This window comes from Podarcis pityusensis (assembly GCF_964106645.2).
Source record: "Podarcis pityusensis genome assembly, chromosome: 10".
Lineage (NCBI taxonomy): Eukaryota > Metazoa > Chordata > Lepidosauria > Squamata > Lacertidae > Podarcis > Podarcis pityusensis.
In genome coordinates, this window is record NC_138035.1 from 16,571,317 (window position 1) to 16,583,984 (window position 12,668).

Sequence of the window (12,668 nt, forward strand, 5' to 3'; positions counted from 1 at the left end):
AGGTGGGATTCAGCATACCGCTAAGGACATTGTACCACCAACGCAAGCAACTTCTGCTTGGCAGATAGAGCAACCACCTCTTTCCTTCTCTCATGTGCTGTTTTTGGAAGCTCTCCTGACCCTCCTGAGCAGATTTGGGGGAAGGAGAAGGGAACTGGAGAGAAATGAAAGCCCCATTGCACTAGTGATACTTCTTGTGCTGGCTTTCACGAGTGCAACAAGTTAGTCAAAATCCAACCCTTGGATTCTTGAGTCTGATGATGATGTTTTCTCCACTTCTGGCCAGCCATTCCAGGGATTGCCTAATAATTCAGTATTCTCCAACAGAATTCCCTCCCCTTTCCCCCAATCTCATTATTCAAATGATGGAGCCAAGGAATAAATTATTGTGACACAAGTTTTTTAAAAAAAAAAAAATTCAGCACAAAAAGTGCATTTGTTTATGTTTTTTTCCCATTAAAGTCTTGTTCCTTGCCTGGTAACAAAGGAACAAAAACAAAAGAGTGATGGTAATGATGCAATGCCTTAATAGTCGCTTAACCTCCCCCCCCCCTTATATTACTGGAAATATTAGGGCCAGTTCTTCCTCACTAAAGTGTATGGCAGATATTACATGCAAGAGATGAAGTAAAGTGGGTCAGAAAAAGCATATCATTTGACAATGAGCAGTTGAATAATCATCGTTTAGTCGTCTTAGTTGTGTCCATGACCCCATGAATCCAAGCAAGCCTTGGAAATTTCTTCTCAAAGCTTCTCCTTTTTAATGTCCATGGAGTTTTCATGGCAAAAATACTGGAGTGGTTTGCTAGTTCCTTCTCCAGGTGAATCACATTTAGTCCAAACTCTCAGCTATGACCTGTTTGTCTTGGGTGGCCCTGCATGGCATAGCTCATAGCTTCTCTGAGTTATTCAAGCCCCTTCGCCATGACAAGGCAGTGATCTATGAAGGGGAGTCGAATATTAACCACTTGTAATAACCATGTTATTATACCAAGGATCACTTGACTATAATATATCTTGCAACAGAATCCTATGTGTGTTTACACCAAATTCCATGAAGTTGAGTGAGAAGGACTCACAGGTGGAATGTGTCCAGGACCACAGCATTGCAGTGCAACCCTATCCAGGCTTCCTCAGATGTAAACCCCACTGTGTCTGCAGGAATTCCACTTAAGCATGCATAAGATTGCAGGGCTGAGCCAGTATGGTCTGGTGGTTCAAGTCTCAGATTCAAATCCCCGGAAGGCACTGCAACTCACTGGGTAAGCTAGGGCCAGTCAGCATCTTGCAACCTAACCTACCTCACAGGGTTCTTGTGCACCTCCGCAAGCTCCTTGAAGAAAAGATGGGAGAGAAATAATTTTAAAAGTTGGCTGCAATCCCATTTATCTGGGGGGTTAGCCCCAATGGAGAGTGGGACACACTTCCAAGTCCATGCATAGGACTGAACTTAGCAAACCCAGTTTCCTCTACAGGTACACATTTTCAAAGGAGCTTTGCCACATCGTAGAATCATATAGTTGGAAGGGACTCCAAGGATCATCTAGTCCAATGCAAGAACCAGCAACCCAAACTGTATACAGTGGTATTATAATAATAATAATAATAATTTATTATTTATACCCCGCCCATCTGGCTGGGTTTCCCCAGCCACTCTGGGCGGCTTCCAAAAGAATATTAAAATACTATGATACATCAAACATTAAAAGCTTCCCTAAACAGGGCTGCCTTCAGATGTCTTCTAAAAGTCTGGTAGTTGTTGTTCTCTTTGACATCTGGTGGGAGGGCGTTCCACAGGGAGGGCGCCACTACCGAGAAGGCCCTCTGCCTGGTTCCCTGTAACTTGGCTTCTCGCAGTGAGGGAACCGCCAGAAGGCCCTCGGTGCTGGACCTCAGTGTCCGGGTAGAACGATGGAGGTGGAGACGCTCCTTCAGGTATACTGGACCGAGGCCGTTTAGGGCTTTAAAGGTCAGCACCAACACTTTGAATTGTGCTCGGAAACGTACTGGGAGCCAATGTAGGTCTTTCAAGACCGGTGTTATATGGTCTCGGCGGCTGTTCCCAGTCACCAGTCTGGCTGCTGCATTCTGGATTAGTTGTAGTTTCCGGGTCACCTTCAAAGGTAGCCCCACGTAGAGCGCATTGCAGTAGTCCAAGCGGGAGATAACCAGAGCATGCACCACTCTGGCGAGGCAGTCCGCGGGCAGATAGGGTCTCAACCTACGTACCAGATGGAGCTGGTACACAGCTGCCCTGGACACGGATTTAACCTGTGCCTCCATGGACAGCTGTGAGTCCAAAATGACTCCCAGGCTGCGCACCTGGTCCTTCAGGGGCACGGTTACCCCATTCAGGACCAGGGAATCCCCCACACCTGCCCGCCTCCTGTCCCCCAGAAACAGTACTTCTGTCTTGTCAGGATTCAACCCCAATCTGTTTGCCGCCATCCATCCTCCAACCGCCTCCAGACACTCACACAGGACCTTCACCGCCTTCACTGGTTCTGATTTAAAGGAGAGGTAGAGCTGGGTGTCATCTGCATACTGATGAACACCCAGTCCAAACCCCCTGATGATCTCTCCCAGCGGCTTCATATAGATATTAAAAAGCATGGGGGAGAGGACAGAACCCTGAGGCACCCCACAAGTGAGAGCCCAAGGGTCTGAACACTCATCCCCCACCACCACTTTCTGAACACGGCCCAGGAGGAAGGAGCGGAACCACTGTATGACAGTGCCCCCAGCTCCCAGCCCCTCAAGACGGTCCAGAAGGATGTTATGGTCGATGGTATCAAACGCCGCTGAGAGATCCAGCAGAACTAGGAAACAGCTCTCACCTTTGTCCCTAGCCCGCCGGAGATCATCAACCAGTGCGACCAAGGCAGTTTCAGTCCCGTGATGAGGCCTGAATCCCGATTGGAAGGGATCCAAATCCCTTCCAATCGGGTACCTCGGGTTACATACGCTTCAGGTTACATACGCTTCAGGTTACAGACTCCGCTAACCCAGAAATAGTGCTTCAGGTTAAGAACTTTGCTTCAGGTTGAGAACAGAAATCGTGCTGCGGCGGCGTGGCGGCAGCGGGAGGCCCCATTAGCTAAAGTGGTGCTTCAGGTTAAGAACAGTTTCAGGTTAAGTACAGACCTCCAGAACGAATAAAGTACTTAACCCGAGGTACCACTGTACTTGACTTTCTCTGTAGCAGTCTGTCCTCCCCTGATTTAAGGAGGTGATTTTTCTTTGGCTAAAGACAGACTAGAAAACACTGCCATCCTCAGTAGCAGACAGTGTGGTAGGTTGGAGGTGCCTACCTGAGCCCAAGCAGGTGAGCAGCTTCTTAACACAGGATAGCAAGGGGGAAATATTGTGGTGGCCACCAATTGGCATGGCTTGGAAAGAGGATTGGACAAATTCAGAGTGGATAAGGCTATCAATGGCTACTAGCCAGCCACTGTCATACCTCTGAATACCTCTGCCGGGAATCGAATGTGGGGAGAACACTGTTGCACTCAGGTCTTGCTTGCAGGCTTCCCAAAAGCATCTGGTTGTCCACTGTGAGAACAGGATGATGGACTAGATGGGTCTTTGGCCAGATCCAGCAGGGCTCTTTTTGTGTACTTATGTTCCTTGAGAGAGCTAGATTTCCAGGAAGCGCTGACTGCTGGTGCTTCTCACTGCCCTTGAAAAACAGGGAAAGAGAATACAGCAGGAGAAGCAACAGGATTCCTTTTATCACTGACACACTGCCATCCTCCTCTCTCTCTCTTTCCAAGCTGGTTCCTAAGAAAACAATTTAAATCTAGGAATTCTAAGTCCTTCTAAGATTTCCTAGGTTTGATTAGAGGATCAATTTATAAGTAGGCATTCCGTGTCGGTCTCCCTCATACATATTTGCACAAACACACACACACACACACACAAGGCTAAATGAATTTTCAAAAACTTCTAAAATACTCTTGCCAGATTCTGGACTCTCCAATGGATTAATCTGAAAAACAACTAGGGACTCAATTTAGACTTTCCTGGCAGCCTGCAAGAGAAACACGTCAAACTCAAGAGTTTTACTTTATTGAAGACCCTCTTAGGAGGCTATCAAGAAAGCAATGTGTCTGCCTAGTAGCCAAAGATCAGTGGGAGGTAATATTTAGTTTATTAATGTGCCGTTTGATTCCTCCCCCCCCCCTTCTGTAGTGTTGGTGCCTAGCATAAAACTGGGACTCTTGCTGCAATTTTGCGTGCTTTTTTAAAAATAAAGATAATCTTTGAAACATGAATAAAACTTAACAAGATCTAGCTTTATATCAAAATACATTTGAGTCCCTCCCAGGATTATTCAAGAGAAACAGTTGACTTCTATGCCAGAATGCTTGAGTAAATGGTTCCCTGCTTGTGTAAAATAGCGCATCTTTTCATTTCAGGAAAAAAGACTCTTCCGCACTAGAGTCAAGGTTAATTTTGAAACAACCCTTCACTTTCAAGGCAACTGTATTTATTAGTAAGAGTCTATATTCAACAATAGAGGGGTTTTCAATGGAAGCCTGACAATGCAGGTAAGGCATCTAGAGAATTGAATCATAAATAGAGAATGGACTGTTGACTGACAGGGCTTTTCAAAATGAAAACATTGTGGCAAAATGAGGCAACTTTTAGCCCCATTCTCTTTCCGATAAATCAGGGGGAAATTACAGAAGCGGCATGCAGAACAGGCTGGTGCTGTGATTCATGCTTTGCCATTATGTCCCCTTCAATTTATTTTATTGGCAATTTGAAGCTGTATTGCTGGGAAATGAGTGCACATTGGGTGGACTAAACAACAGCCCTTCACACCTTTGTCTGCCCAGCCCTGTTCTTCTGGTAGGGATGGGTAAATGTGTCAATTTCAACTTCTCTCACTTTCTCATTTTTCCACTCTTCAGTTCAGTTCTTCACATTTCCATATCATTTTGCAATATTTTTCCAATAATGAAAATTCAGCAACATTTCAGTGTGAATTTCTCATAATATACACATTTTTGTATGCATTTTTTTGCCTTATACCCATTCCCCCCAATATAATGCATTTCCCCATGATATTTCCACTAATTGCCACTAATATGCATTGTACGTGGCTATTTCCACTAATATGCATTGCATGCACATGTTACTAAAGTATATGCATATTTGTCCACATTCCTTGGTACTGCACTGAAAAATTCAAGGAATGCCTGTGTTTCAGTTCTTGTTTTGTTTCAGAAAGTGCAGATTAGGTAGGTTCACCTTTAAATGTCAACCAAGTAAAATCCTCCCTGCCCCTATTTGGTAGTTGCTGCTAACACTGGTTGAGCAGGCAAATCCAGTGCATGGGTAGGCTGGTGAGTTTCATTTTAGGATTATCGTAACAAGAATGGCCTTCATGGCAGCAATGAGGAAACCGGGACCTTCCAGATACTCTTGATGTACAACTCCCATCATCTTTGGCCATTGGCCACACTGGCCAATGGCAGTTGAAATCCAGCAACATCTGGAAGGACAAAGGTTCTCCATCTCTGTCTTCCTGTCCAGGCAGTGACCAGATTCAGATCTCTTTTTCAGCACGAGTCCTTCTTCACATTGTTGCCTCGCCTCCCCCATTTGTTATATCCCCTCTTTTAGTAAAAAGAAAATGTTATTTTCTGTATCTGTTTTGATCTCTAGTGCCTTTCAGACACTGGTAGACTCTAACTCCCATAAGCCCTTGCCAGCATGGGCAATGGTCAGAGATGATGGGAGTTTTACTCCCAACAACATCCAGAGGGCACCATGTTGGCTACCCCTATAATAGGTTTTCTTATCGCCCTGCTTCTTGATGAGGCGTCTCAGTCTCCAAAACCTTCTCTGAAGTCTCGCTGACACTTTGTACTGTGGATGTTTCATTTGTTCTGTCTTGAGACTTTAACTTGCCTGTCCATCTGATACAGGTACATCTACATTCTCCGTTCTCTCATCCATCACTGGCTCAAGCCTTTTCGTGCACTGCTGATCTCTTCGGTTCCCCCCGTAGACAGCTGCATCATTAGACTGAACCCAATATGATCTGGGGGTCATGTGTTGCTCAGACAGTTTTCACGCTGCATTTCGACAGATGGTAACTGGATCTTTTTTGGTTTTTATTTCTGAACGTTTGACATCTGGTGCACAACTGCACCAGTACTTTAATTTGGAGCACATATGCCTGGCCAATAAACACTTTTTGGTGGGGAGGGGAGGAACCTTGTGAGTCAGTTCCCAGATGACTCACAAGTATGGTGGTAACTATTCATTGTTCCTTTCCATAGACCTTCTGGTACCAACAACAATCATTAAAAAAAAAAAAGACCACTTAGGCAACCAAAGCCTTGTGCACACTTACCAGTGCGTAAGTTCCATTGAGAAGAATACAACTTACTTCAGAGTAAGCAGACATACACTCGCATTGTTCATTCCTCTATAATTCCAGTGAACATGGATGTTATCTAGGTTCTGCTTACCTATCTGACAAGTCACTGCATCTTACCGGGGAAGGCAGGGCAGGGCAGGGCAATGGTGAGATTCGGGCTATGTAGAGACACTAGCAGACCCATCCGGCACTCTTGCCAGTGAATCCATGTAGTCCCAGACCCATCCAGGTATTACCTAATTCACACTTTCTGAAACAATAACAAGTACTGGAACACAATCATCTTTCCAATTTGCACTTCTATGAATTTTTCAGTCAGTTCTCCTGCCAAATAGTGTATATGTGTTCCCTGTAGTATACACTATGGGGAAACAAAAATATTTATATATTAGTGAAAATAGCATACAAAAATGCACTGTATTAGGGAAAGCTGCTTTGCAAGAATTTGTATATTAGGCGTATATGTCTTATACAAAGAGCAAAGTGCCTTACAAAGAATTCTAGGAATAATCACTTATCTAGCAAAGTTTGCACCGAGCATAGCAGAAGCGATAACCCCATTAAGAGGGTTTTAAGCCCCAAATACTGAGTTTTATTGGCTACCAATTCATGAAACAGCATCCTAGCAGTCAGTGGAACTATTAACAAAAGCCCCTGTTGGCTACTTGATGCAAAACCATCTTGATGCAAAAGAATTGGTAAACACTGTGTTTCTGGGTGCCACTTTTACAAGATGTACTTTAGTTGCATTAAGGTTTGCCTGCTGCAAAATTCTCTTACACACAAGTAAGCAGTCTGTGGATCACTCTTCAGTAATAGATAATTTTAATTTTTTTTAAATAAAAAAATCCTGGTACATGCTGTTTGAATTCATTTGAACTCTTGTGAGTCATCCAAATCCACCTTTTCCCTCTTCAATATGCAAGGTTTCCTTACATCCCATAGTGCTCTGTCATTCAGTAAGGTCAGTGCGAGGTCAAAGAAGCTCCTATTGGGAATTGTGTGCAGAAGAAAATCCTATAATCTGAGAAGTCCTCTCTCATCCTTACCTTTTAAGATTTCCTAATACCGCTCCTCCCCCATCCCTTTCTGGTCATGGTTGTTAATTGCCATCGATCGTATACCCTATTGCATATAGATAATCTTAATGAAGTTGTGCTCTTCCAGCTACACCAAAGGCAACTAACACATTTCTTGGTGTGTAGACGGAATACAATATACATACAAATAGTTTCTGAGATGGGAATTGGGCCAACCTGATTCACAACTTGTAAGCTGCTACAAAAAGTTAGATCCGGCTAACTAGAAAGACACATTATATCTTTTTTTAATGTCTGAGCCATTCATAAGATTCTATTATGTGTTTTGGTGGGAGTTTTCCAATCCTATGTACTCTAACCTGGGGATAGGTTTGTGTGCCATTCCTTTGGTGTGGTATCACCTTTGTTTTGGAACTCCCAGCTTATTGACATTAAGGTAGGGGTTCTCCCTATGCTTTAGACGTCTGCTGACATTTTTTTAGCTAGTGCTCTTCACACCTCCATTGCACTTGCTCTTACTGTGCCATCCAAGTCTATCTGAATCTGAGAGATTTTGTCCCTAAAGCACTTCACAGAGTCGTTTCAGCAGGCCTCAAGAGTGTCTTTCTTGACTACATGACAAAGCTTTCTTCACTGTCACCATCACCACATGGTATGCCAGCCTGAGTTGACCAGGGATGGGGAGCCTATGGCCCTCCAGATATTGATGGACTCTGACACCAGCCAACATAGCCAAGGTCAAAGATGATGGGAGTTGCAGTCCTACATTACCCAGAGGGTCTCAGCAGTAGAGAAGAGAGACCAAGCTATAAGGGAGCTTCCTATGTTGCCTGCAGCTGAGAGACCGGTTTGTACTAGATGGTCCTTTGGCCTTTGTTAACTTTCTGATTCTGTGAGCTGGAACATTTTCCTACTAGCTCATTTCCATCCATTGCCGCTTTCTTTGCCTCTTTGACACATAATACCCTTTAGCCTATTAATCTAAGTCTAGGATACCCACAGGATGCTAAACTAATTAAGCCTAGATTCTTGTAACTGCTGGTGGGTTATAAGCTCAAAAGTATGTAGCAACACATGGCAGTGTGGCCCTGGCATGCGCCCATGCTTCATTTCGCATTGACCTTTTAGCTGATACCCAATAGAGAAAGGATCAGTCTTTCCATATGGCAGAAGCCTCATTTACTAATATGCTGGCCTCCTGAGTCACTGCTGTAATGTGAACTTTCCATAGAAATTGACCCCTGTTAACTCACACAGCTTAGTTGTTTACCTTTGGTATGCCGGCACTTCCTAACCCTTGTTAATATACTATTTTCTTATATTAAAAAATAGTGCCTGGTTATGAAAATAGCATTGATATCGTTATGAACTTCAAGAGGATCAGAATCACAGTCTCCTCACTGAAAGCTTTAGTTCATGCCTTGGCTATGTCCCACCATTGATGGGAAGAATAAGACTAACAAGGACAAGGGCCAGGATAAGACTATCAATGACTGCTGGCCATGATGGTTAAGCTATGCCTTCCCTGTTGGAGGCAGTAATGCTTCTGAATACCAGTTGCTGGAAACCAAAAGAGGCGAGGGTGGTCTTGTGCTCAGGTTCTACTTGCGGGTTTCCCAGAGATCTGGTTGACTACCATAAGAACAAAATGATATACCAGATGGGCCATTGGCCTGATCCAACAGGATATTCTTGTGGGAATGTTGAGGGATGCAGGAGAGGATAGATTGTTTGATTATAGCCTTTCCAACTTGTGTTAACAAGTTCACAATTTAGCAGAGTAACACTCCCCCTTTTAAACTCACAGCGGATGTGTTTGCTCAAGCTTGCTAAAGCCTCTATAATAACTGTTCTGGTATTTCCCCCTTATTCCCTCATAAAAGATAAGACACGGCAGAGTCTTCTATAAAAGTATAAAAAGAGTTTACTCACATTCTGTTCACAATCTGATCCAAGAAGGCAGACTTAGCTTAGAAAAGTAACATACACCTGGAAACTATCTCATAAGGAGACAGTCCTTTTGTCCTCTCTTGGCTGGAAGCATCTTTGGCTAAGCAGATGTTGCTTCTTCGATGCATGTAATCAAAGAGAGATAGTTGCCCTGCCCAGTGCTTTTGTCGTTACCTGCACAGGTGAGGCCACACCCACCTCTAGTCACATGCAGAGGAAGTCCGTCCCAGCCCAGAAGGAAACAGGAAGTTTACCTGCTGGCTGGACAAACATTCCTCCCCATGTGTAAACATGTTCACTCTAGGAATGTTGTACTTGACTGCTCTTGTGTTTCACATCCCACAATTCTTAGTTCTTGTGGCTACAACTGTCTTCTCTCTGGCTGCCATGGTCTCTGCTTATGTGTAGCAAACAGGATATTAGTTTTGGCCCATAATAGGCAGTGATGGAGGGGTAGGTCTTGTGGATGACCAGGGTGGGAGACATTCCCCCCCCCCCTTCCTGCTTCAGTGTTTTGGAAAATATGAACACGATTTCAAGCTTGGGAGCTAGTAAGTCAAGATATAGTTGAGTCAATTGCATATGAAATGTAGGCATCTCCTGCATCAGAGCCCGTGAAGGTGTGACTTTAAAAAATAATAATTAGAAAGGGCTAGCCTACGTATTGACCTGAATTGCATATCTGAAGGAATGGTATGAACATTCACTGTACCGCCTCTCGAGGTGACATGACTGTCGGGGTATTTCAAGAAATCAAAAGGCTTCCCGCTGCGTAACTGCATAGACCACACATTAGAACCTCCCTCCAGAAATGTTTAAAAAGTGATTTCTAGTTGCTCCGGGGAAGGAAGTTGGCATGGTTAATTGCTGCCCTGTTGGAATCTGCATTGCACAAAGGGCTCAGTGAGAGCTAAAGAAGGAGAATTTAATCAAGGTTGGTAAAGATGGTTTTTAATGGAAGTGAATTCAGCAGAGGACAATAATCATTAAAAGCTGAGGTGTTAATCAAAAAAATTCTCATAAGGGGGTGTGGGGAGAGAACACCCTGTGGAATACTGCAAGGTATCCAGAAAATGCTTTTGTTGTTGTTGTTGTTTTCACCCTCAATCCTGTTTGGCCAGTTTCTCAGTTGCATCATGGGGGATGTTTTGAGGGTAGGCAGGAATAGCATCACCTTCTTAAAGGATTGGGGGGGGGGGATTTTTGGACTCTTGAGCCAGAATCCCAGGACATTTTGTTGCCTAGTGATTACTTTGAGATGGTGATTAAAAGGAGTAATTTAAAAACTTGGATTACAAGAAGAAAAAGGGAAGTTAAAACTGCCTAGGGAAAAATATTCCTCAAACTCTGCAATGGAGAGGATAATCATCTACCCCTGAACGCCATTCTAGAGGACATAATTAGTGATGGTTTTTACAAAGAAAAGAGTGCAAACTTAACTTGGGAAGAAGGGAAAGGCTGAATTACATGGAGTAATCAAGCGGTATATGGGATGATGTCACAATGCCACACAGCCAATCAGATTTAGCTATGTGATTTGCCCTATTAATGCAAGTGTTTGAAAGGCAGGTACAAATGTGGAACTCTGGCTAGAGAGGCCATTCTGGATAGTTGGCTGAGTTCATTCAAAAGGCAGCAAAACTTTCCCCGTTTATTTCGTTTGTTGCTAATGTTAAGTTGCTAAACTGTTTTGTTTAATGTTCTGCTTGGTTTCTGCTTAGTTTAAGTTACTGCATTTTATTTTCCATTCATTTCTCACTACGTGAAAAGCCTGCATGTACATTGGGCTCACACATTCCCTCATCCATCTTGCAGAGCTTTTTGTTTCTGCTTTTAAACAAACCGCAGTTTACATTATATCTGAACTTGGGGCACTGTGGTTTATTAGACAAGCCAGGATCAAACGAATTTCAGGTCCTCGCTTGTTCTGAAACCACAGTTTAAACAAAGCATGGTTCCCTGGAACAGGGAACTGTGAATGTTCAAAACAAGATTCAAGATTGTGCAAAAGAAAGCTCATTCACATAGCATGAAAACAGAGTTATTCATCATGTCCAAACAAACACATTATCTCTGTAATCCTTACAATAACCAAACACCATGTTAATGAGCTTGTTTGATAGTACACAAGCAGCCTAATACCTGGCCTAGCTTGGGAATTCCAAGAAACAAAATGATCAGTGCAGTTTGGAAATCAGCAGTTAAAATCAGTACAGCTTTGAAAGACTCAGTCAGCCATCTTGTATCAAAATGGTATCCAGTTGTACCCAGCAGGAACTATCACACAAAATTTGACTATCTCAAGAGGTGTCCAAAAGCACAGCCTAATAATAATAATAATAATAATAATAATAATAATAATAATAATATTTATACCCCACCCATCTGGCTGGGTTTCCCCAGCCACTCTGGGCAGCTTCCAACAAAATATTAAAATACAGTAATCTGTTAAACATTAAAAGCTTCCCTAAACAGGACTGCCTTCAGATGTCTTCTAAAAGCCTGGTAGTTGTTTTTCTCTTTGACATGTGGTGGGAGGGCATTCCACAGGGCGGGTGCCACTACCGAGAAGGCCCTCTGCCTTCCAAAGACGGCATTCCAAAGTACAGAATGGATTTTAATTGTGGATGTTTATGTTAACATTTGGATGAAATTAGTATTGTGGATTTTAAATTTGTACTTTGGTGACTTCTCACGTGGAGCTGTCCGTGGATCCCAGCAGTGCCTGACACATGGCTCACTGGGAGATCTTATGGTTCCATTTGGGAATCACTATATCAAAACTCTCCTGCCAACCTAGCAGATCGAAAACACGCCAAAGTGCAAGTACCATATTTTTTGCTCTATAAGACTCACTTTTTCCCTCCTAAAAAGTAAGGGGAAATGTGTGTGCGTCTTACGGAGCAAATGCAGGCTGCGCAGCTATCCCAGAAGCCAGAACAGCAAGAGGGATCGCTGCTTTCGCTGCGCAGCAATCCCTCTTGTTGTTCTGGCTTCAGAGATTCAGAATTTTTTTTCTTATTTTCCTCCTCCAAAAACTAAGTGTGTCTTATGGTCTGGTGCATCTTATAGAGCGAAAAATACGGCAGATAAATAGGTACCGTTCCAGTGGGAAGGTAAACGGTGTTTCCGTGTGCCGCTCTGGTTCGCCAGAAGCAGCTCAGTCATGCTGGCCACATGACCCAGAAGCTCTACGCCAGCTCCCTTGGCCAATAAAGCGAGATGAGCGCCACAACCCCAGAGTCGGCCATGACTGGACCTAATGGTCAGGGGTCCCTTTACCT

General features: G+C 43.6%; 1 protein-coding gene across 6 annotated transcripts in view; it reads right to left on the minus strand.

Annotated features, from left to right (window-relative positions):
* Positions 1-12,668, minus strand: part of LOC308486471 (uncharacterized protein) — a 91,457-nt gene that overhangs the window by 21,528 nt on the left and 57,261 nt on the right. The window contains exon 3 of one of the 6 annotated variants that reach the window (XR_013991058.1): positions 2,977-3,679. The exons of 4 other annotated variants lie outside the window; for them this stretch is intronic. The gene's annotated coding sequence lies outside the window, so the exon portion shown is untranslated. Of the gene's footprint in view, positions 1-2,976; positions 3,680-12,632 lie in introns of those variants that run through there. One more of the 6 variants, XR_013991059.1, reaches the window with a different exon arrangement.